Source organism: Marmota monax, unplaced genomic scaffold (assembly GCF_021218885.2).
Source record: "Marmota monax isolate L192 unplaced genomic scaffold, Marmota_monax_Labrador192_F-V1.1 WCK01_AAM20220418_F8-fsc00127, whole genome shotgun sequence".
Classification (NCBI taxonomy): Eukaryota; Metazoa; Chordata; class Mammalia; order Rodentia; family Sciuridae; genus Marmota; species Marmota monax.
In genome coordinates, this window is record NW_026692894.1 from 4,083,773 (window position 1) to 4,111,197 (window position 27,425).

At 36.6% G+C, this 27,425-nt stretch overlaps 1 protein-coding gene across 4 annotated transcripts in view; it reads right to left on the reverse strand.

The window, feature by feature from the left end:
* The window catches only part of Zfand3 (zinc finger AN1-type containing 3), a 316,019-nt gene that overhangs the window by 37,304 nt on the left and 251,290 nt on the right, over positions 1-27,425 (reverse strand). The gene's annotated exons all lie outside the window — the stretch shown is intronic.

The window sequence follows — 27,425 nt, forward strand, 5'->3', positions numbered from 1 at the left end:
ACTTTTTGCTCACAAATATTATTCCTATTACCTTGAAGCATTTTCAGTTTCCTGAACAATGACAGAGAACACTTAATTAGCCTACTTGCATACTTTGAACTTGGCCAGTAAGGGTTAAATGTGGAGAGAAAGGTGAACAGAAATAACTCTTACATACAGCTTTAACTGTCAGAAGAAGCGAATCCTTGCAAGGAGCATGCTCATTAGCAGAAGGAGGATCTGTAGTGGTAAGCTAGAAACTGTTTCCACCCCGGAGTTAAGAGTGACTTCTAATTAAGGTCCTTCATAAAAAGCCAACAAAGCATCCCCCCCACCCCCTGCCACCCCTATGCTTGCTCTTGAGAACATAATCTAGTCTGGGAATACCCATGCAGAGCTGCCTCATTCCCATGCCAGGCTCATAGCCCTTGGTATTCACCAACCCCGCAACCCCTGCCTTTTTTTCTTGCCAATGTTTAATGAAATGACAAAGATACCATATCAGATCTTCTAGTTGATCGAGATCATGTGATAAAATTAGGTAGGCAAATCTTATGAAAAAATAGTTTACCTATCAGCTTCTTTGATCCTAAGATAATCACTGCTTAATTGGTGACAGAAAGGAGAACAATCATTTTTTAAATATATGAACTTTTGATGAGAGAAATTCTTCTAATTGTGCTTTCCTAGTCAATTGTAGAAAGCAGTGTTAAGACTTTCAATTTAGGAACACATTTTAACTGGAAAGCTTGACTGAAGACAACAAACACAGCTACTTCTTTTAAAATTCTGTTTTGTCTCTGATAGAAATTCACATTTGTTCCTTACTGTCACTGTTCTTGTCTTTATTACTCATGTTCTCTCCTGAAAATTTCCAAATAAATTGTGTCAAGCCTGTCAAAAGTTGAATCCCAATCTCTCCTAATCTCCTGTCACTGTGCATCTGGCAGCGTGCATACACCCTGGGCCACTAACCATGGCTGTAGCCTGCTGACATCTCAAGGAGGATCCTAGCCCTCTGTACAAGTCAATACTCAATATAAAACAGGAGAGTGAGAGAAGCAAAGAGGCAACAAAAAGAAGAAAGTCTTCTTCTATTTCCTTCACTCACACCTTTTCTTAATTTCACGAAAGATGAATCTGTTTAATCTCAGGCTATATGACAGCTTTTGAGGTACTCAATCAGTTTTTTTAGAACCTATCACAGAATCTTGACAGATTGACATTTGTGATCCCAACAGCCTGTGCAAACATCAGTAAGAGCAATAATTAATGAACCTTCACACATCAATCCAGTCTCTCCCTTTGACCATTTAAAAGGAGCTTAAGCTCCTACAACCTCTGTCCATAAAAAGCATCACCCTCTCTCACTAGAAAAACTGGTGAAAGAGACGAAAAAGTCTGTCGTATACTGAGTTTTTCTTTGCGTTTCTCCTCATGCTTTGCTTTCAGAGTGTATGCAGGGATTAGATTCATTCTCTCCTGGCAATTTTACTCTTTGTCTGCCACAAAAGACTTCAAAGACAGAAAAATCCCTCATTATCCATTAAAATAATTTTTCCTACTTTCCTTGACTGGGATTGCAAGGAAATTACCTTCCTAATAGCCCTAGAATAATTGTGGAATAACAAGTCTGTTAAGAAAAGCATTACATGGATAGAGAATGAGGTTTTAGAAGTCAAATATTAAAATTTTGTATAGAATGCCATCTTCATTTGAATGGAGATGGATCTAACTTGAAATATATGTAGGGTGCTAAGTCCTAGATCATAACCATTTGTTAGTTGTTCACAACCTGCTGGGCAGTACAATTCCTTTCTTCTCATCCAACCTCATTCCCCAACCTCCAAATTATTTTTGATGGTTCTCACCATTTGTATTAGAGAGATGAGGGCACGCTCAATTCTCCCCCATAATCTCTGCCTTGGAGACTGAAAGCAGACCTTTGACTCTTCTCCCTAATGGGAATACAAGGCGGGAAGATGGAGGCCTAGTCAGTAGTTCTATTGAGAGTGCACCTGAATTTGTGGGCTCTCTGCCTTTCTCTGTAGGCTCAAAAAACTCAAGGCACCAGAAATAATCTTTGGGGTAACTAGTATCATCTGATTTAGATCTTCATGACAGCAATGCAGAAGTTCCTTCTAACAGAGCCTTTTCTGAGTGGAAGTCAGCTTGAAGAGCAGCAGAACACACAGAAGTCACGGGTCACAATAATTTATGCCCTTCAGGACACAAGTACCCCATGTGCCCCAAAGGCATATTTTAAAGGCTGGGATTAGATTTCTCACTTCCTCACAGCCCAGCTTCCCTTCTGGTTCCTGTTACACAGGAATTCATCAAAGGTTCAAGTAGGAAAACCTGAATAGGAGCATCAGAGAGGAGTCCTTGCCTTGTTGCAAGCCTTAGCATCCTCCCAATCCTTCAATCTTTAATCAACTTTGTTTGTTTTGTTTTTGGTACTGGGAATTGAACGCATGGGTTCTACCACTGAGCTACATCCCCAGCCCTTTTTATTTTGAGACAGGGTCCACCCTAAGTTGCCTAGGCTGACCTTAAACTTGTGATCCTCCTGCCTCAGCCTCCCAAGCAGTGGAATTACAGGTCTGGGCCAAGGCCCTTTTTTTTTTTTTTTTATTTTGAAAAATTTCAAACATACAGAATAATAAACACCTATGTACACTCCATCCACATTCAATAATTATTAATGTTTTGCCACATTCCTTACATTCTCTCCCCCATAGTTACATATTTTTTTCCCTTGTGAACCATCTGAAAATAGTTGCAAACACCAAAATATTTCATTCTGGAATACATACACATGTAATTTAACAGGATCATTTCCCTAAAAGACTAAAATATCACACTTAAGAAAATTAAGAGTAATGCTCCAACATCATCTAATAATCAAACTAATATTCAGTCCATATTCAAATTATCCCACTGTTTTCAAAGGTATATGCTATCAAGTTTCATTTTGTTATACTTGGCTCTTATGTCTTTACAGGCCTCTTTTAGTCTGGAACAGTATGTCTCCATCCATCCATCCACCCACCCACCCACCTACCCATCCAATTCAAAAAATGTGGGCTTTTTTTTTTTTTTGAATAGTCTTGGTTAGTTATCCTGTGGGATGTACCAAATCCCGTATTCAATATATTTATTAATAATATTGTTCAACTTTAAAGAAAGGAGATCTTTAATCATACATCAGAACTGTAAAACTTTCAGTGGGTATCCAATAAGCCCACATGCCACAACTACAGGCAGGTGAAGAAGGGCAGGTACTGTGTAATCAATCCAGTTCCTACAATATCTTGGTAGGGAGGGAAAGAATACTCTTCCTCCAACTGCCTCCACTGCATATCTGACACATATGGGACATCAGGAAAGGTTTTTCTGTGACTTGATCTGTGGATACACTTAGGCAAATATTAGGAGATGAGCTAACTTCTATTATTTTAACTCATGAGTTCTTTCTTTTAGTCTGATGGCATTCTCTGTAACTAAACTGATTTTAAAGGGTCATGCAAGTAACTCCTCTAATTATTTTCTTTCCAATGGCCTCCTGGACTTTTTCTGATAACCCTTCTCCTCTGGCTGATTGTATTCTGTTGTTAATAGTTGCTAAAAGACATCTTTTCATTGATAAACTTCTCAACTCTTTCGAATTCTTGTTTCAAATCTAAGGGAAAATTTCATCAGATTAAAAAACACACCAGAAAAGCCCACATTTGCAAAAAGAATCAAAATCTCATTCAATACAATAACATTCCAAGTTTATTTGCTCTGTTTCATTTTTACAGGCCTCTAGATTAATGACCACTACATCCAGGGCCATAGAACATTTCATTAACTATTTCTCATGTGCCTACTCTGTGCTAGGCACTGAGTTTTTGAAGTGGCAAGTCAAAACTGAATAAGGCAGTGTTGAAGATATAGCTCAGTGGTAACACTTGCCTAACACACCTGAGGCCCTGGGTTCCATCCCCTGAAACACACACACACACACACCAAACAACAACAACAAAAAACTGAGTAAGGCAGTGATCTCTCCCCTCAATGAGACCAATCCAGAACACAAATATACCTACAGCACAGTATGTGCAATGTCAATGTACAAAAGGAATGCTATAAACATAAAAAATGAAAATGCTAAATTCTAGGGAGGAGGGGTAATTAAGAAGTAGAAGAGTAGAAGGGGGACAGGTTAAAAAATGTACCCTCTGAACTTAAGACCTAATACACACACACTTATTTATTTATTTATTTTAGTTGTTGATGGATCCTTATTTATTTATATGTGGTGCTGAGAATCGAACCCAGTGCCTCATACATGCTAGGCAAGTGCTCTACCACTGAGCTACAACCTCAGCCCAAGACTTATAATATTATATAGGTCAACAGATGACATTTTAGCTCACATTTGTCATCCCCATGATTTTTTTTCTATTAGGCCCACCATCTGTATGTAAGTATTTACTCATTCACCTTCTTCTCTTTATCCTCCCCCCTCCAAAAAAAATCATCAATAGAGCATTTCACAGTCAGTGGAGCATAGGCACTTGGAGAACACCAGTTTGATGGGTTTTCATGGAAATAAAGGTGCTAATTATCTTTCCCCTCTCTGACCTCAGCTGGTTCAATTTTCCCCCTCTAGGGGTCATAGATAGCTTGTAAAATATCAATTGTTGGCTCAATTTTCCTCCCATATTGGTCTGTCTATTCAGACACACACATGGTTTTCATTGCCAATTTCTCTCTACAAGGAGTCTTCCCAGCTCATTTTCTTTTTATTATTAAATGATTTATTTTGAGGTTCATATGTAATTATAAGAAACAATAATGATCTGATGCACCCTTCCTTCACCCAGTTTTCCAATGGTAACATTTCACAAAACTCTAGTACAATATATCACAACCAGGAAACTGATATAGATGTTTCAAGATATGCAACATTTCCAACATGAGAAGGCTCCTTCAAATTGACCTTTTACAGCCATAACCACCACTTCCCTCCTTCTTTCTTGGTCCCTGGCAATCCTGTCAATCAGTGATCTTTCCTCTATTTCTATAATTTTGTCATTTCAATAACGTCATATATATGGACATATATGTCATATATATGGACATATATACAGTACTATAAGTGGAATCATACCACATGTAATATTTTGTCCAAACTCAGTTTTAAGCAGGTGGATATGACAAAAGAGATTCCTTAAGCTGTAATCATTACAATAATGAATGCTAACACACAGCATTACTCTGTGCCCATACTTCATAAATACTTTTAGATATATTAACTAATTTAGTTAATAGAGGTATTAGTACCTGCATTCCACAAATGAGAAAACTGAGGCACAGGTTAAGAGAACTAACCAAGGTCACATAGCTAGTAAGTAGAACAGTTGGAATTTGAATCTAAGGCCCTGGACTAGATACCTCACTATTAATCATTATGCTATCCCATCTCCAATGATTGTTAAACTTAAAAGATTCTACCTGACTATTATGACAAGTTTCTGCTACTTTCTATCTATACAAATACTCAACTGTCTCTGGAATGAGGATAGAGGACAGATTCCGGACCAAGTATTGGAATGAAAACAAGCTCTTCTCTCTGTTCCAAAAAGAATCTTCTTGTGCAAATATGATCACCAGTTTCTCTGGGATACATCTCGGTTGAATAACTCCACTTGTCCCCTGTTTTTAGAATACAATTTATATGACACTTGTCATATCACTTTCTTCTCACTCCTGCTAACTCTAAGGAGGAGTTCTATAGATTGTAGTTTTTAATTTACATAAAATCAGTTTTATTCTTGATATTAATTTCGGATGTGCTAACTTTGTGCCATCTAACATATATTGAGTTTAATCTTGGATTTCAATATTCTCATACTATGGAAAAAGAATCCATCTACAATTTCTTTACTGATTATTCACAGGATAATGCAACAAAGTACATACCCCTACCACCACCATCACCACACAATAGCATAAAAAAAGCCAGATATCTCCATTTGAAATTTTCTTCTAATATGCAGAAAAAGCAAAACATGTATTCACAGTTTTAAATGGGTCCAACAGACAGAAGACAAAGCTTCCTCTTCCTAACCACCCTGAGAGCCTCCTACGGCTCATATACCAGTTTATATACCAGTTAGAGCTTATAAATCACTCCTGGGTTCATCTGAAAAATTGTAGTCACCATCCCTATTTGTAAAGTGCCACTTCTATTGCACTATTTACTGAAAGGACATCACCAGAAGCTAAATTCCAAGAAGTGGCTGGTCAGCAGAACCTGTCAGTCCAGCAGTAAATACAGTAGTGTTTCTTAGTAGCTGATACTTGGCCTAGCACCACCACTTCCTTGTTTTAGCTTCTCCATTAGCAACACCTGTCCTGCCTGCCCAGTTAAATATTACTTTTCCCCATAGGTTTTTCAGTTCTCAATGAAACTGACAAAAAACCCTCAACGGATAATCTTTTCTAACATGCTTGGGTATTTTAGAGTTCAACAACAGAATAATACATTGATTTTTTAAAAAATACTACTATTATAGTATCAGTAGTAAACAGTATAAAATAAGGGAACACTATTCAAGGTAAGACAAATCAGAATGAAAATCAAGATTAAGAAACCCATGTCTAAATCTCCTAATTTCTGTTCCTTGGCTACAAATCATTCAGAACCATGGGTGTTCAAAGACTCTTACAGTGATAAGTCTAGTCTTAAACTTTTATTCTACTATCTTTCCCAATATTATCAGAAAAGGAATATAAATTATGATTTATTTTTCATCTCTTCAAGCAAAGAAAACATTTAAAAGGTCATAAAGTATCTATATATTCAGATTTATTTTCAAATAATTGTGTATAAGATGGGCAATACTATTTTCATTTAGTTTATCAGAACATTCATTTAGAAGTTAAACTTCGTAAAAATACAGAATGCCTTCTTCCTATTCTGTGGTTTCCTGAAGCCTAGGTTTTCACATTATGCCTTATCAAATTACAAAACTATTTTGAGCAGTTGGGTAGTACCTGTGACTGGCTGCTTCCTCCTACTGTTAACTTATATTTGATGAGGCTTGGAGGAAAGGGATATGCCAGAAGTCTTCAAATAATATTATACCCCAATACCTTGATTTTTCAAAGCACTGATGAACTTGTCCAGGGAGGGGTTAATCTGATCTGGCTCCAGGTCCTTTTTACCAGGAAGACTGAAAATAGGCGTCCTTTATAGAGAAACCCTGACTATAGGAGTAGAGTGGGGAAATGGATAAAGATGAATGAGATACCCCGTATGTACATAACATTACAAATTACAATCTTCATGTTTATCTAAAAAGAATAAAGGGGGGGTGGGGGAAGAAAAAAGATGAATGAGACACTAATTCAAGTAATTTTTCTGAATTACTGTTAAAAACAGATATAAAAAGTCAAATCATGCAAATAATCTCACTCCTATGAAGCTTAACTACCATCCCAGTGGATATTTTTAATCTTCCAATTATTCTGCCTGTTTTGTAATGCAAGATTCTAGGGTAAGGGCAGAATCAGCTATGTTTAATACTCGGCTTATGCTCAACAATAAAATAATAATATTAATAAAGGAGGAGGAGGGTAAAGACAAAGATCTCTGTAATAGAACAAGTTTCTAATGATGGTAATCTTGCCATAAGAGATTATCATCCTCTGGGATATGTGCTCCAGGTTTAATGTAAGGGGAAAATGTTTGAATGTTTGTATTTTGCTGTTTTAAAAAAAATCAGCTATTTAAATGCATAACTGTGTAGATGTTAAAATATCTGATTTGTTTTTTAAACTATTTTTTTTCTAATTTAGCATCAGCTTAATTCAGCTCCTTTCTACCCATCACTTATAGTTTCTTCTACCCGAAATCTAGCCTTTTAACTCATTATTCTCGAAGCAAATTCTTAAGTAACTTATACTATGCTTCATTTTAAATCCCCTGATATAAAGCTAAATGGACCTAAATTTAGGCATATTCTAAATTGCCCAGAGAAAGGCCTTTTATTACCCTGAATGAATGCCGCAGGTGTTCCTTCCTCAAGACTATCTGTGTTGAGTTAGTACTACCAAGAGTTAGTACTAGAAAGTTTAGGATGGCTGAAGAAAGCTGCCTTAAGGTTTATAAAGGAAGAAGAAATAATCCCATTTGTAAAATGAGCTGCTGGAAAATCAGAGGCAAGGAATTCTGAATAAAAATTATTATCATGAAAATTGTATTTAATCCATATTTGACACATGAGAAACAAGTACTTAACATTTTAACCTCAATTCAACTGATTCTACTCAACTCTGATGAGGGAACTGCTATTTATCAAATAGCAGTTCAGATTATGAACAGCCATACTAAAAATAAACTATATATCACATTAATGTTAAATTCCCAATTTTGATAATATTGGGAATTATTATCATATAGAATAATTTATTGATTTTTAAGAATTACACACTGAAGTTTTTAGTATAAAAGAATATTGGGTCTGCAACTTACTCAAATGGTTAGGCGTGTGACAAATATACAGAGATAAGAGCCAATGTGGTAAATGTTAACACTGGAGAAGCTGGGTGAGCGATACCTGAAAATTTTATACAGCACTCCTATGACTTTTCTGTAACCCTGAAATTGTGTTTTTTTAAAAAAGCACAATTGTATTCCAGAGTAGCCACACTTAGAGGTGACTGGCTAGAGTGCCTACTGATTCTTTTCCACAAGTGTGGCATTGCTGAAGTCTGCTGGAGGAGCACATGAAAAATGGCTGCAGTAGACAGTCAGCAGTAAAGTCAAAGCTCAGGCTTCTTTGTACCTGCAGTAAAGCCAGCACTGACCTATAATATACTTTAATGACTAGTCACAGACTTTACATGTCACTCTGTTACAATCTATAATTTTTTAACTTTTTATAGAAACAAAGCAGCAGCAGCTAGAACATCTTTTCAAGTAAATATGTACTCTGGCCCACATTCAAGGTAAAAACCTCAAAGAGTGTCTGCTATAGTCTCTATCTCTTGCTAAAGGAACAACAACAAAAATCTAATTTTCTTACACACACACACACACACACACACACACACTTTTAATAAGTTTTCAAAGGGCAGATGAATGTGGGAAATGCATATAATATAACTAACTCCCCCATCCATTGCCCTAATAGAGATGCAGTTTATTTAAATTTCTGAGTTGTGATTCTGCTATTTGGGAATGGATTTCTAAAATTCTGTGGGTGGATACTGCTAATGAAACAGAGAATTCAGAACGGCGGGGAGCATAGGCCAAATAAGCTTTTATAGCAGATTGTGTGTGCGTACCAAAAATAATTATACATATATAGTGGGAGGCTGCTTAACTGAGCCCACAGAGGCACTTGGCTGTTCAGATAACTAATCACAATATGAAGTCCCCCATGACAAAGATGCCTCCAAGGTTAAACTGTCTGATTTTTAATCATAAACAAGTGAATTTATTGGCTAAAGTATCTCCTCATGTTGTTGGTTTAGATGTAAGCGCCAGTCTTTTTTAACCAAGATTTTAACCACACACACACACACAAAACAAACAAACAAACAAAAAACCCCAAACCAAAAACAAACTGATAATGCTTTGTGGCCTCTAAGTTGTGATGTACCCCAGAAAAAAAAAAGGAATACTTAATTACAACTTAAAAAACAAAAACAATACAAAACTCAGAGAAGAGCTCAGGAAATAAGAGGGTTTTTTTTCTTTCTTTTTTTTTTTTTTTGGTGTATGTGTGTGTGCGTGTGTGTTTTAAGAAAGCAAGCTTGTGAAATCGCTGTAAAGATTACTTTCCACCAATGCATACAATAAAATTTAACTTTTAAAACAGGACTTAGAAAAAAAGGCAAAATAAAACAAAAAATGTTTGATTTTACCAGTTCTAATTCCCAATTTTCTTAAGAAAGGACAAAATACTTTCTGAAATTTTTTTTGTCATTCATAGCCATGACCTGTTCAAACACAGGCTGCCAAATGCCTTTCTTCTTTTCAAGACTTCACTACGGGCTGAGGTTGTGGCTCAGTGGTAGAGCACTTGCCTTGCATGTGTGAGGCACTGGGTTCAACCCTCAGCACCACATAAAAATAAAGATATTGTCTCTATTTATAACTAAAAATAATTTTAAAAAAGACTTCACCGACCTCCTCCTTTCCAAGTGTGCATTCTCCAGTCTGACTAGCCTAGAATCCTTATGACCAGCTTCTGATTCCATCTCTTTTTTCCAATCACAAATTCTGTGTAAGTTCTTCCTTACTTTCCTCTATACTCCTTTTGTTTCAGGTATATTTTGTCTATATTCTCTATTGAGCATTTACCAGGCATCTTTTTATGTGCTTTTAAATATATTATTTCCTAACTTTAAATATTCATTCTATTTTACAGAGAAGAAAACCGAGGTCTGTGGAGAGGTCCAACAATTCTTCCAGTTATGTGACTGGCAAACAGGGGCACTGGCATGTGAGCCCACGCAGTCTGCATGTAGAGCCCATAGTCTCAACCAACACTCGATACTTCCTTCTCTTTAGGGACAGGGACTTTAACTTGGGTACATTCTTGCCCCCCCCCCCCGGCAATTCCTAAGAATCACAGCATTCCACTGAGTCTACCCTCTCCTCTTCTGCCAATGATTACATAAGAAACCATAGTCCTGATTTTGTCCCAGATAACTTTTAGTTCAAGAAAGCAGACTAAACATTTTCCCCTGATTCCTCCCATAGACCTAACTGAAATAAAAGCACAAAACAACATGAAAAATGAACAGAAGTTTTCTGTTTAACTCAATCAATAAACAAAAGATTTCAAACAAAGTTCTAGAAGCTGATATCTGGATTGAAGTGGGCTTATGGTGAAACCTGGGGCAGCTGCAGGCCACTATGTGCAAGGAAAATCTTAAGAGGCCTCAGAAGCAGCTGGAATGGGGAGAAGCAGAATGTTCAATAGGGCAGACAGCAGGGGGATCCACTCAAAGTACATCTATAGAACAACTGTACTAGTTTGCGTCTCCCATCCTTGACAGCCAGCTCCCTCTGCCTGGTAAAAATCTTGACATCTCTTCTCTAAAGGAATGGTGTTTGTCTAAGCAAAGCTACATCTGCAGTCCCTTCAAAGTCAGATTCTCCTTCTAAATTTGAAAGCCTGACAGTAGGTTCTCAACTTGCTTATAACTAATGCTGCGAGTTAATGCCTCTACCCCACTGTCCCACATAGAAACTCTAGTTAAAATCAAAAACAAAAACAAAACACCCAAAAAAGAGAATTGGTTGAAAACATTCCTACTCTTCCAGCCACAACACTGCAAGCCATAGAGCTGCATTTCCAAACACACGGCCCAACACCACTGCCTGACCCCACATGACCGGAAACCCCATCTCTGAAAGCAGCTGCCTCCATCTTGGGACGTCTTTGTTGCCAACTTTAGTTGGGGCAACTCCCAGCTCGGGATACCAGCTGGGGCCTAGAAGCAATATCAAGGTAACTATAGTCCCCAACTCCTCCTTCTCCCACAGCCACTAACCCGGCATAGTGCTTGTAGCCAATCCATAGCTCACAAAGCCTGGTCCTGAACTGCCCAATACAAAACAACTCTTGGCAACAGATGCATAGCCCCCAGAGCGCAGTCCACAAGACCTCCTGAGAGACAGGTTCCTGATTGGGAAGTAGAAAGGGGGGAGGTGAGTGAGATACATTTTTGAGACTAAATAAGAGACCAGGAATTTTGAGGCCCATGGGCGATATAAGGAGATAAGACCAGGCACCCACATCACAGGAGCAGGCCCCAAATGAGATCCTTGGGTGCAGTCTTCCATGGGGACCGGCAAGTGTTATACTCCACACCTCCAGGAGCTCCACTCCCAAGACTAACCCTCTTACCCTAATAGCCTTCACCATTCTGGGGGTTGAGACACCAGAAAACAACAGACAACCCCATCTATTAGATGAGAGGAGAAGCAGGAAAGATACTGATCGCCAACAAAACCAATTCTTTTCTCTCTTTTTTCCCTTTTCTCTCTCTCTCTTCTCCTGCCCTCACACTCCCAACATTTGGGAAACCAAGTACTTTTCATGGATTAGGCTACTGAGGACTGGGATGTCTGAATAGTAAATTACAGTTGTGTTGTATATTCTTTTATCTCCTATTTTTACATTTTTAATTTTTCTTAATTTTTATGTTTGTTTGCTTTTTGTACTCTCTATTATCTTCTCACTTACTTGTCTCCTCAAAATCACTTTCTCTCTTTTCTCCTGTTACTAGCCAACTTCTTTAGATTCCTCTTTCACTCTTCCTAAGATCTAATAAACTCTATATCCTCACCTCCTACCTCCTTAAAATCTTATTCTATACCCCACCCCTTGTTCTCTCTTTGTCCACATTAAGAAACTGTAGACTCTTTTGCAAATCTACTGACTATATTATACATAATAACTGAACTCACCATTTCTGTATATTGTGACTAAACCATAAACATCTTAATGGAAGCTATTTGGTTTAAGGCTGCGTATTATTTGTATTGGGATCTGTTAATATTAATCTGCCCATTAAAAGAGAGGTACTGGAACCCTGCAGGGACACTATAAGTCTATAGGGTAAAAATTTGTACACCTCGGGATCCTCAGTGCTAGAAGGGAAGACATACAAACATCATGAAAAAACAAGGGAAGAAAGTGCCCCCCCCCCCAATCAAGATACTACCTTTTAGAATCCGCGGTCAGCAGAACAGAAGAAATGAAAAAGTTTAGGATGTACATAATTAAAATGTTCTGTGAATTAAAGGATGATATAAGAGAGCAAATACAGGCAGCAAAAGAACATAAGCAAATAAAGAAAGCAAAAGATTACTTCAATAAGGAGATAGAGGTCCTGAAAAAAAAAAAAAAAAAACAGAAAACCTTGAAATGAAAGAAACAATAAACCAAATTAAAAACACAATAGAAAGCGTCACCAACAGATTAGATGGCTTGGAAGACAGAACCCCAGACATTCTCTTGAAAAGAATGTTGACCACACAGTGAGGATGGTAAAAAACCATGAGCAAAACATTCAAGAATTATGGGATAACATAAAAATACCAAATTTAAGAATTACTGAGATACAGGAAGGCATAAAGTTACAAATCAAAGGAATAAACAATCTATTCAATGAAATACTATCAGAAAAATTTCCAAATATGAATAATGAATTGTGGAATCAACTACAAAAGGCTTACAGGACACCAAATGTACAAAATCACAACAGATTACACCAAGGCACATTATAATGAAAATGCCTAGTATACAGAATATAAGGAGAGAATTTTTAAAGAGAAGAAATCAGATAGAGGGAAACCAGTAGTATCTCTGCAGATTTCTCAACCCAGACCCTGAAAGCTAGAAGATCCTGGATAACATATACCAAGCTCTGAAAGAAAATGGATGCCAACTAAGAATCTTATATCCAGCAAAATTACACTTCAGATTTGATGACAAAATAAAAACCCTCCAGGATAAACAAAAAAGGTAAAAAGAGTTTACAACTAGAAAGCCTGCACTACCAAACATACTCAGCAAAATATTCCAAGAGGAGGAAATGAAAAACAACAATGAAAATCAGCAAAAGGAGGTATTACACTATGCTGCCTCCAAGAGACCCATCTCATAGGAAAAGATATCAACAGACCTGAAGGTGAAAGGTTGGGGAAAAACACACCACTCACATGGACTGTGGAAACAACCAGGGATTTCTATCCTCATATCAAATAAAGTAGACTTCAAACCAAAGTTAATCAAAAGGGATAAAGAAGGACATTTCATACTGCTTCAGGGAACCACACATCAACAAGACATACCAACTTTAAATATATATGCCCCAAACAATGGAGAATCTGCATTGATCAAATTCTTCTCAAGTTCAAGAGTCAAGTACACCCAAATACAATGATTCTGGATGACTCTAACACACCTCTTTCATCACTGGATAAATCTTCCAAACAAAGAAACTATGGAACTCAATAATACAATCAATGACTTAGACTTAATAGACTTACATAGAATATTTCATCCATCAACCAGTGAATACACTTTCTTCTCAGTAGAACATGGATCCTTCTCTAAAACAGACCATATTATGCCACAAAGCAACTCTTAGCAAACAAAAAAGTAGAGATTCTACCCTGCATTATATCAGATCATAATGGAATGAAATTAGAAATCAATGATAAGATAAAAAATAGAAGCTACTCCAACACCTGGAAACTAAATAATATGCTACTGAATGAATAATAAATAGCAGAAGACATCAGAGAGGATATTAAAAAATTCTTAGAGATAATTGAGAACACTGATATAATATATAAAAAAATCTCTGGGAAACTATGAAGGCAGTACCAAGACGAAAGTTCATAGCATGGAGTTCATTCCTTAAAAGAAGAAAAAAATCAAATAAATGACCTAACATTACATCTTAAAGTCCTACAAAAAGAAGACCAAATCAACACCAAAAGCAGTAGAAGACAGGAAATAATTAATTCAGAGCTGAAATCAATGAAACAAATCAAATTGGCAAAACAAAAAGTTGGTTCTTTGAAAAAATAAATAATACTGATAAACCCTTCGCCATGCCTACAAAAAGAAGGAGAGAGAAAACTCAAATTACTGAAATCTGAGATGAAAAAAAAATATCACGAAGGACACCACAGAGGTACAGAAGATAATTAGAAATTATTTTGAAAATTTGTACTCCAATAAAATAGAAAATATCAAAGATACTGACAAATTTTAAGATCATATGATGCATCCAAACTGAATCAGAACGATATACACAAGTTAAACAGATCAATTTCAAGCAATGGAGTTGAAGATGCCCATCAGAAGCCTAACAACCAAGAAAAGCCCAGGACCGAATGGATACACAGCTGAGTTCTACAAGTTCTTCAAAGAACTAATATCAATACTCCTCAAATCATTCTATGAGATAGAAAAAGAGGGAACACTTCCAAACTCATTCTGTGAGGCCAATATCATCCTGATAACAAAACCAGACAAAGATATCAAAGAAAGAAAACTTCCGAACAATATCTCTAACATAGATGCAAAAATTCTCAATAAAATTCTGGCAAATCAAATACAAAAACATATTAAAAAGACAGTGCACCACAATCAAGTAGGGGCTCATCCCAGGTAATTCATTATATCAATAGACTTAAAGATAAGAATCATATGATTATCTCAATAGAAGCAGAAAAAGCATTCAACAAAACACAGCACCCTTTCATGTTCAAAACCTAGAAAAACTAGGGACAGTAAGAACAAACCTCAACAAGGTAAAAGCTATCTATGCTAAACCCAAAGCCAACATCATTCTAAATGGAGAAAAATTGGAAGCATTCTCTCTAAAAATTGAAACAAGACAAAGATGCCCTCTTTCACCACTTCTATTTAACATTGTTCTTGAAACTCCAGCCAGAGCAATTTGATGAAAGAAAGAAAAGGGATACAAATAGGAAAAGAAGAACTCAGACTCCCAACCACTATGTGCTGATGACATTTTGATTCTATACTTAGAGGACCACCCCCCCCCCAAAAAAAAACAACCCTACCAGAAAAATTCAAGAACTAATTAATGAATTCAGCAAAATAGCAGGATATAAAACCAATACCCATAAATCAAAGGCATTTCTGTACATCAGTGACAAATCCTCTGAAAGAGAAACTAGGAAAACCATCCCATTTACAATAGCCTCAAAAAAACAACAACAAAAAAAAAAAAAACAAAAAACTTGGGAATAAACGCAAGAAGTGAAAGACCACTACAATGAAAACTATAGCTTGCTAAAGAAAGAAATTAAAGAACACCTTAGAAGATGGAAAGATCTCCCTTGTTCTTGAATGGGCAGAATTAATATTGTCAAAATGACCATACTACTGAAAGCATTATACAGATTGAATGCAATTCCAATCAAAATCCCAATGACATTCCTCACAGAAATAGAAAAAGCAATAATGAAATTCATCTGGAAAATAAGAATAGCCAAAGCAATCCTTAGCAAGAAGAGTAAAGCAATCCTTAGAGCAAGAAGAGTGAAGCAGGAGGCATCACTATACTAGACCTTAAACTATACTACAGAGCAACAGTGACAAAAATGGCATGGTACTGGCACCAAAATAGATTTGTAGACCAATGGTACAGAATAGAGGACTCAGAGACAAAGCCACATAAATACAGTTACCTCATATCATACAAAGGCACCAAACACTATATTGGAGAAAAGACAGCCTCCTCAACAAATGGTGCTGGGAAAGCTAGAAATCCATATGCAGCAAAATGAAATTAAGCCCCTATCTCTCACCATGCACAAAACTCAACTCAAAATGGATAAGGACCTAGGAATTAGACCAGCGACCCTGCGCCTGATAGAGGAAAAAGTAGGTCCAAATCTTCATCATGTGGGATTAGGCCTTGGCTTCTTATGGCACAAGTATCAATAAATGGGAGGGTTAAAACTGAAAAGCTTCTTCTCAGCAAAAGAAAGGATCAGTGAGGTGAAGAGAGCACCTACAAAATAGGAGAAAATTTTTACCACATGCACAGAGGGAGCACTAACCTCTAGGATATATAAAGAAATCAAAAAACTTAATAACAATAAAACAAACAACCCAATCCACAAATGGGCTAAGGAACTGAATAGACACTTCTAGGAAGATGATACACAATCAATCAACAAATATATGAAAAAATGTTCAGCATCTCTAATAATTAGAGAAGTGCAAATCAAAACTACTCTTAAGATTTCCTCTCACACCAGTCACAATGGCAGTTATCAATAATACAAGCAACAATAAGTGTTAGGGAGGATGTGGGGAAAAAGGCACACTTATACATCGTGGGTGGGACTGCAAACTGGTACAACCAACCTGGAAAGCAGTGTGGAGATTCTTTGGAAAACTTGGAATGAAACCACCTTTTGACCCAGCTATCTCACTCCTCAGTTTATACCCAAAGGACATAAAAACAGCATACTACATTGATGCAGCCACATCAATGTTCACTGCAGCACAATTCACAATAGTTAAATTATGGAACCAACCTAGATGCCCTTCAATAGATGAATGAATAAAAGAAAAGAAAAGAATGGCATTTGGAGGTAAATGGATGAAGTTGAAGAATATCATGCTAAGCCAATCCCAAAAAACTAAAGGATGAATGTTTTCTTTGATATGTACATGCTGATCCATAATGGGGTGGGCTGGGGGTGGGGAATGGGAGGAATGGAGGGACTCTGGATAGGGCAAAGGGGAGGGAGGGGGAGGGAGGGGAAGGGAGGGAACATGGGGGTAGGAAAGATGATGGAATAAGATGGGCATCATTACCCTAGGTACACACATGAAGACACAAATGTGTGACTCTACTTTGTGTACAACCGGAGAAATGAAAAATTGTGCTGTATGTGTACTATGAATTGGAATGTATTCTGCTGTCATGTGTAACAAACTAGAATAAATAATTTTTTTTTTAAAGGAGAATACTACTAACCATGGGGATGAGAAATAATATGAACTAAATCTTCATATTTCATACCAGTTGAATCTCAAAGAGTAGGATTTTAAGCTTTCCCCCCATCCCGCAGTTACAAATCAACCTACAGAATTATAGTATTGAGAGAAACTGTCCAGAAAAAAAAGCTGGCCAGTTTTGTGGAGTAGGATCACACACTCGTTTTCTTCTTTTCTAAATTATTCTGTGGTATGATGTACTACCATGTCTTACTTTTTCCCTCCTCAGTCCACAGAATTTTCAGGTGATGTTATTATTATCTGTCTTTATTCAGAAAAGAGGAAACGTCTAGTCCATCTTGTTTCAGCTAACCAAAAGAATTAAGAGGAAATCTCTGTCTCCTTCCTAATACTCTTGGAGGGAAGTAATACTTCTAGGTTTCTGCTACCAACAAATCTTACTCGTATACTTTTTCTATTTTTCTAATATTTTCTATTTTTTTCTCTTTCTGGGTTCCTTTTTCTCTTTGTATTTTAGCAAGGATAAAATATTTCCCAATCTTACCATCTCCACTTTAAAAAAAAAAAATGAGTGACCCTGTCTTTCCTTCCAACCATCAGTATCTATTGGTTTTTTTTTTTTTTAAAGAGAGAGAGAGAGAGAGAGAGAATTTTTTTTTGATATTCATTTTTTAGTTCTCGGCGGACACAACATCTTTGTATGTGGTGCTGAGGATCGAACCCGGGCCGCACGCATGCCAGGCGAGCGCGCTACCACTTGAGCCACATCCCCAGCCCTCTATTGGTTTTTTAATAGTACAACTAACACCATAATGAATGATTCTGTTGTCTGCCTTTAGTTCCCTGTTACTAAGAGCCTCTTTAGTGATCCTGGGCTTTATACAAACTTCTTTCAGTTTTGCCAATGGTCTTTTGAGAGCCACTCAATAGCTTTCCCTAGTTCTCCTATTTCCTGATCCCTCTTCACGTGCATCTTTCACGATTCTATAGGAAGCTTTCTCCTTTCTTTAGCTTTCTTAATTAAATGGCTTCTCTTTCTTTCCTGACCCAACATATAGTCCTTAAGTCTCTTATTCTTCTGAATTCTTTTCCTTACTTATTTACACAGTGTTAATCTTTGCTAGTTGGATAACTTCCAAAACAGGCCCATATTTTTTCTACAGAACTGTCTAAAAATCTGAACTTGAGCTCATCAGAGACCAGAAATTGTTTCAACCAGTATTCCTTTGCCTTTTTTCCTTTCCAGTCAAGTCTTTCTTTCTTAAGTTCCTCATGTTTATACTTTGCATTCTTTATTCTGCTAACTCTAATCTGATGATAAAACCTGTCAATTATTTTTTTTTCTAAAACATTTTTCTCAGATTCATCTCTCTTCTTTATTCCATTGGACACTACCCATAGAACATACTCTGCATGAATAAGGATGAATTGATTTTTTTTTGGTTAAACACTTTTTTAAACATGCAAAATGGAAAAAAATCTATTTAAATCAATGGCAAGGCATTTTATAACCTGAAGGACACTTCTATAACATTAATTCTTAGATTTTCTAGTTTTCGATATTGAGATTATCTTATATTAGCCTTCTTTAAAACAAGATATACCTACGCATATCTTAGGGCATCAGAGAAAAACAATTTTTCTAACAGCAGGATATTATATATATATAATATCTATATATAAACTATTCTGATGGTTTCGTTTTGAAGACACTGCCTAAAGGTGTGTTCACTTAAAGGCACAAGTGACAAACAGAACTACCAGAGCTCATAAACTCCTAGATTAAGTGGTAAGCCCTTCTAAAAAATACCTCTTTGTGCCTGTGCTACAGATTTTTCCTATCTCAGAAAGTCTAATCACTGTGATTTAGTGAAGCTGAGTGATTAAAGTTGAACACAGTTGTATCTTGATTTTAGCAAATATTAGATGCTTATGTGCTACTCAAAATAAGTCAAGTCATATTTCAAGTTTTCTATTCACTAGAAAACATAGTCCTAGTGCTAACTAGACTTTCCCTTCACATTCCAATATCCCTTTATCATTCCAATGACTCTAAGGAACTAAGTTTTATGCATTTCTCTAGGAAGGTAATTCTTTAAAAGAAAAAAGATTACATTGGTATTATGTTTGCTCCTAATGACTGCCAGAATCCTCCCCATTGTCATTTTTTGAATAAATATGTTATGTCTGTTGCTTTCTAAAGGTGGAATTAGTTGTATTTATTTCTGTACTTTTAAAAAATCTCTCTATGGTATAAGCTCCCAGGGGGAAGATGTACATTTATCACTTCTTTTGCTTATTGCACAGAATCAACTACAGGACTCTGTCTGTGGTCTTTAACAAAGTGCTAGCCTGGTTGACTAACCTGTTTCTCAGCTGGTCCTATATTCCACAGAAACAACCATTTCTGAAGATCTGATCTATAACCATGACAGCAGGCGATACAGTAAGATTATGGCTTTAATCGGCCGTGATTATGAAGTATTTCTGAAGACCCTTCATGAAGGGGATGCCTTGGAAGCAGACACAGCTATGAGGGATAAGTGCCAGTCCACCTGCTGGCAGAAGAAGCAATGGGACTGTCTCTCTTCAGACAAATGAACAAGCAGGAAAACAGATAACACAACTTGTCTTGAAAGCAAGCTGCAAGATGAGGCAGTAAAAATCCATCAGCATACACCATGCTATCATGGCTTAGTGTCATCCTCAGCTTCTATTTGCCACCACTGCATCAGCGCAAGTCCCCGACACTTTATCCTGTTTATAATTGCTGATGAGCAGTAATAAGGCCTCCATGCCTCAGCTCCGTCCGTTCCACTTCGGCACCCACCTATTAGGTAATAACTTTTATTTACAGCCTTGCCTGATGTGCTGTTCTATTAGTACAGCCAGGAACCGAATAGGGCGCCAAAAAAAAAAAAAAAAAAAAAGTCTCCTTAATGGCCAGTATCATTGCAAGGTTCTGATGATTTATAATGCAGCTTTGTGACTGTTCTATCATGCTCCTTCTGGTAAGATTGCTGTTTTGGTCGGGAAAGCTACATTTTTAACATGCTGCCCTCTAACAGGCACACACATGCCACTGAATAGTACCTGAAGAGCACTCCCCAGATTCATCTCCCCCACCAAAAGAAAAGTCAAAAGAGGAAAATAGTATTAAAGCCCCTTGACAAGTCTTTTAAAATAGTGTTGGCTCAGGCATTTAGTCCCAGAGGAGCAATAGAACAGTTAATTCATCTAAGTGCAGGGCTCTTTCTCCTTGGTACAAGGTATGATTAAAAATAAATGACCACTAAAAACCAAACATTAACAAAACACCACCACCCAGTCCCAGCTGCACTCATGAATCCAAGCAAACAAGTCTGAACTAAGCATGTGGAGCATAAGAGATTCAACACCAAAACTTAAGTTTTTCACATACGTGCCTCCAAAAAGTGACAAGCTATGAGGAATAAATGCCAGCCCACCTGCTGGAAGAAGACACAATGGGGTTGCTGCCCTTTCCGTTTTATGCAGGAGTATGTTTTTATTTTTCAAGTGCAAAAATTCCTCTTGAAGAAACTGGCACCCTGGCTTGATATTCACTTCTATCACCGTTTTTGTTTTTGTTTTTTTTTCCCAGAAGGGGAGCCTTCTCCTCAGTAGAACCCAAACAGGGCTTGTGACCCAGTTCCTGACCTCAAGTACAGCAAGCTTTAAATGCCGAACATACTAAACACAGGGGTTGGTGGCAAGGGCACCTAACTCTCATTTGAAGGTACTAAGTTTTCCCTTGCATTTTAAAAAAATCTATACATTTTTTGAGATGAACAGAATTACTCCTACTTTCTATTCTTCAACATAAATAAATGAGGTAGACTGGTTAAAATTATTATAGGAAAAGAGACAGAAAGATGGACAGACAAATCATTTAGATGATTTCCCTCTCCAGCCACTTCTCAATGATCAAAATCACTTTTTGTCTGTGAACAGTCAACTATGGCATACATGATAATCATTGGTGAGAACTGTTTAGAACATACAAAATAGGACCTTTTTGATTAGAGAAATTTTTTGCAATCTTGCCAAATATTTAGTATTCATTTTGTCCCTCTCTCCAGGAATCAAATGAACCCCTTTTCAAGACCCAAGATGATGAGTGCACAGGTAAAACATTTTTTTAAAATACTTTTTTCCTTGCCATGACAGATTTACTGTTTTGATCTTTCTTCAATAGTTACATTAAATGCTAATAAAAATGAAAGGTTTATATCTTTTCTAATATCCTCCTGATGGAAACTTGCATATTACCTAAGTAGGTCAAATTTCTAATTTTCTGCCTCAAGTGCTAGTACTGAAGACTTGAGGGAAGAGCTATATCTGAAGGATAAGAAAGAAAGAAAAAAACGAATTACCCAGATGAACTCACACCTTAAGCCACCTTCCTTTAAAACTCCACGAGTAGAGGGAGACATGAAGTCATCTTCAGAAGAGCCACCTACAGTGTGTAATACAGATTGTAGCTACTGATTCAACTCTTTAGGATTAAATATCCTAGCTGAAATGTTTCCATGAATTCTATTCAGGAAATTCCTATACAACTGCAGGTATTTCTAAGATTTACAGGGCCACCTCTGACTTAACACCACCACCCTTTGGCTTCTGAATCAATTTAAAAGACCTCATATAAACCTCTTGGTAACATAACAGCAATGGAACATTTTCCTTTAACTGGTTTCTGAACATTGATGTGGAAAGTGTTTAGCACATCAATCTTCTCTTAACTCCACGAGAAAGTGGGTTTCTTCTCTTGTCTTTGTAAGAACAGACAATATCATAAGCCGGCTGCCTAAGATAAGTGAGTCAAGAAAAGATTTGGGGAGGGACAAAAAGGAAAGCAATAAACAATACAAGGCTATTGTAGTTCATGTCACTGTTCATCACATTAAAAGGAAAACAGGTGACCCAAAAGAATAAACATGTGCAGAAAGGAAGAAAACAGGGAGGGAGGGAGAAACTGTAACAGGAAAGGATATACATTAAACTGAACATGCTTCTTAAAGAATGGAAAGGTTCTTTTTGAAAAACTGCTTTGATGTTTAATGGGACAGTTTCTAGTCCCATTTGCTTTAATCTTGGGCAATACTACAGTTCCCTTATGGCTTTACAATTGGTTATTTTGCTTGATACTCTATCATCATCCTGTTTTTAACATATACACAGCATTTTTTAACCATTATTTTTCAAGTATATCATAGAGAATATTATCTATCCAACATATGTATAAAGAGTAAAAACGAATACAGATATAGTAGAGCAGAAGTTTGTTGACGGCCTGGTGTGGTAGCACACACCTTTAATCCCAGTGACACAAGAGGCTGAGGCAGAGAGATCACAAGTTGGAAGCCAGTCTCAGTAACTTAAAATAAAATAAAAAATAAAAAGGGGCTGGGGGTATAGCTCAATAGTAGCATGCTACAGGTTCAATCCCCAGGACTGAAGAAAAAGAAAAAAGAAAGTCGGTTGAGAGTATCAAATAGTCTTATCTATGAATTTTTAAAATTTAACTTCAGAAATAAAGGGACTATAATATGAAAAGATACGACAATGCCTTCTGAGTTATAGAGAGAGGAATACTCCCACTCCACCCCCTGGCATGTGCTAAATGTCTACCCTGGATATATTCAGCTTTGGGCTAAGAGGTAGTTAATGCCCCACCAGCATGGTGTTGACCTCACCCTGCACTGGAGGAGCCAGACCAGTAGTAGAATCCTTGGGCTACTTATTGTTCAAGGATCCTGTTAGACCGAAGCTACTTCTCCAAGTACATTTAAAACCAGACATGGTTCTACCTGTCTGTCCTTTATAGCTTTAAGATTCATCAATAACAAACTCCACTAAAGAAAATACAAAATAACTTCTTTGGTTGTAGCTCTGCAAATAAGTCTTTAAATAAGAAAGCCTAATAAAAAAGATACAAACTTCTCTCTTTTTCCAAAGGTACTTTAACCACAAAAATATGAGCTCACTAATACATTCACATAAGTATCCAAATACCTTCCAATACAGTTGTTAAAGGAGATGATCACAGCTCAGATTACAATGTTTTCACTGATGGTAAAATTTGATGATTAGAAAAGATGAAGGACAAAAGGGAATCCTCTGGTGATCTGTTGCCAAGCTAGGCAAACTTTTTTCTTCACAATATACTTATCCTTGGCAAGAATGTTATGAGAATTAACAAGGGAACATGTGGAAAATATTCAGGGTTCTTTGAAGAGACTAACTCTCTCTAATAATCTGAAGGTGTGATAGGCTTTAACTCTCACTTTCTAACCAACAGTAGCCTGGGACCTGGCAGCATTTTTCAACTCTTTGCTGACTGTAGACATCTCAGGGCTCTACAAAGGGAACACGGGTTGGGTGGAATGGAAACAACTCATATATCTTCACTTAATTTTTTTCTGCCTAAATATCAAGATGAAAATAATGATGCTTGTTTTCATCTAAAAATTATACTGAGGGGCTGGGGGATGTGGCTCAAGTGGTAGCGCACTTGACTGGCATGTGCGAGGCACTGGGTTCGATTCTCAACACCACATAAAAATAAAATAAAGATATTGTGTCCACCTAAAACTAAAAAATAATTTTTTTTTTTAAATTACACTGACTGTCTTTTCAAAACAAATACTATCTCTCAAAGTTAAGAAAGTGTTTAAGTGTTTAATAGTTCTGCGTGGCTAAAAGCCAGTGTCTAAAGTTTTTACCATCTTGCTCACAAATACAAACTGATCTTTCAATTGTTACTATAGCTACTTTTTGCAATCTGCTTCTTGAGAGTCACAGTTATTACAAAGCAGTATCTTAAAAAGAATTCTCTCTCTCTTTGATGATTGAAGACCAAAACACTCTACAGTGTTTTCCTCCTCTAAATTACAAAATTCTACCAGATGAACACTTTGAGTTACTTAAAATATAAATGGAAATCAAATAACTATCCACTCAGGTCCCTATTTACTAAACCACATAATAATGGGTCTATTGCTAATCTTTAGATCTAATTCTCAACATACTTTAAAAAATGACTTTCTCACTAAAAAAGAGGTCAGTAACTGTTTGTTTTTAAGTTGTTGAAGGGTATTGATTGATTGATTGATTGATTGTCCTGGGGATGAATTCTGTGCCTCATACATGCTAGGCAAGTGTTCTACCACTGACTTACAACCAGAGCCCTAAGGTCACTAACTTTTACTGCACACTCCTACTTAAAATATTGAGTCATGTGCATTTAATATGTATACATTTGTGTATACATAACTGTAAATTACACATATGGATATTTATTCATAAATGAATTTGAAAAATAGAAATTTTTAAAAGGCTGAGATACAGGCTCTCATTAATAAATCTTATCTCACAAAATACAGATTTTGTGCCCTTATTCAGAGGCTGCTGACTTAAAAAATCATTTTGTTCAAGCTTAAGTATCCTTTCTCTAACATACATCATTACTAAGCTGAAGGCTGCTTTAGGTACAACCTTGAATGGATGGGTTGACTGAAAGGGGATCAATAAAATTACACTTAGATCTCACAGTATGGCTCCTAAGAAATTACACCACTATAAGGTAATTATTCACTGACCATGTATGCTTGAAGGCCCATGAAGGATCAATCTGGAAGATCCTTGGCAGAAGCATGGCAGAAGCACCACAGTGCACATGTTAGAGGCATGAATATTACTCTTGAAGAACCTATACATAAAGACTACAAGGAATATTTCAACAACGTAATAACAACAACTAGTGGTTCAGAAGAAAACTCATCAAAACCCCCACTATGGACAACCTACTGATTGTAAGAAAGAAAGATGGGGCAAAGACACTCAACCTGGGCTTTTCAAAACAAATACTCTCTCAAAGTTAGGAAAGTGTTTAAGGCTAAGGTGGTCCGGCTAGCCTTAACAGCTTTCAGGGGCAAAAAACACGGTTCTTTAAAAAAGAAGTACAGTAGGCTGAACCTGATAATCTTTAATATCAATGCTTAGAAATCTCAACTTTCCTTCAGGCTTTTTACAAGATAACTTGGATACTGCATCCATTTCCTTCCACACCAGAAATTCTCAATGTTTCTAGTTAATCCACTATACTCACCTAAATGAAGGTTTTGAAATGTGTGACAGAGAGATCAATGCCTCTTTTATCATTTCATGTATGTACACTTAAAAATATTACCCTCAGTTCCTATTATAATACTAGCATGCAAGAGAAAATGAGGTCAACATAAATTCAGTCAATGAAATTGGATATGGCCATGAGTGTCAGTACTTCTAGTTTAGTCTTCTTTCCATCTACAATATCTACTGATATGTTTTACCAACACCATTTACATATACATGATCTTTATGATGAGATTATAATAGCAGCTACCAATTGATGAAAGTCTACTATGTGAACTTTGTATTTCTTTTCAAATTAATGAGATAGTTATAATCCCATTTTACAGATGAAGAACACATTTTTAAATGTGTCAATTTATTTACTTTAAAATCAGTTTGTAAGTGGTTAAAGCCATATGAAACCAGGCAGGTCTCATTTTAGAACTTGTATTTTTAACTTATTATTTTTTTGTAGTGCTGGGGGTTGAACTCAGGGCCTAGGCAAGTGCTCTACCGCTGAGCTACACCCTCAGACCCCTAGAATTCACATTTTACAACTACTTCACTAGATGCTGTTTCCACATCTGCTCCTACCCAATTTCTTTCAATGATATGGTTTTCCACTGTTTGTTAAATAAAAAATAATTACTATATAATAAAATGTGAAAAGAAGTAACATGATGTAGTGGAAACAACACAGTCTTTAGTATCTAAAAGATACTAAAGATCTATGTTCAAATCCTGGCTCCACTACTCATTAGTAATATTACCTCAGAAGATACACTTAACTTTCTGAGTGCCTGTTTTTACATGTATAGGAGGAATAATGATTAAGTATCCTGCAGGTGTTCTGAAGACTGAGCATGCATACTGAATGGTGCCTGGCAATGCAGTAAGCATGCAATAAATGCTATTATTATTTTTAGATACACAAAGTAGTGTGGGGAGTAGAGAGAAGGCAACAGATCTAGAAGACTTGAATATCAAGTACATGATATTCTGGGGAAGTTCCTGCTAGTTTCAGTATCTAAACTCTGTATACCAATCTTTCCCAAACCTCTGACGATGACCCAATGTGCTCATGGTTCACTCCTTGACACTACTTGAACATGCTGATAGTGCTAAAAGTAAACCCTGTCCTGAGGGCCAAGACTAGAAGGAAAGAAAAAAGACTAAAAGTACACAGCACATGTGAAATGTTAGACCTAAATCAAAGGGCTCTGAATGTTTAAGCTTATGGCTAGAGTGGGTAGGCAGGTGGCTCTACAACTTCCCACTAGCTAATAAGGATGATCTGTCTTATGCCAGGGCACAATTCTTTTACATCAATCAGTAGAGAAATCCACTCTATTTATTGGAGCTTGCTGACTAGGCTCAAGAGAGCATACCAGGACTATCTCACTCAACCCTGCTTAAAAGCTTGTCACTTAGAGAAGTAAAATTAAGTTCTGTAGAGCTCAATGCCAGGATGCTACTCTAAAACTATGCAAAGACAGTTCTGTTTGAAGTTTAATATCAAAGCCTATAAAGGAGCTGAGCTTTCAGTATAAGTCATACATGGAAATAGTTTGCACTATTTCTATTGGAGAGTTACAAGGACTTTTTAAGTACGAAAACATTTTGACTGTGACCTTTAGAAAAACAATATAATAATTTTTTTTATAATTATTTTTTACTCTTCTAAATATAATCCTTGAGATATTTTAAATAGCAGGCAGTATTATTAGAAAAAGGCAAATATTGTTTAAGATAAATTAAGCTATAGGCTAAGAGAGC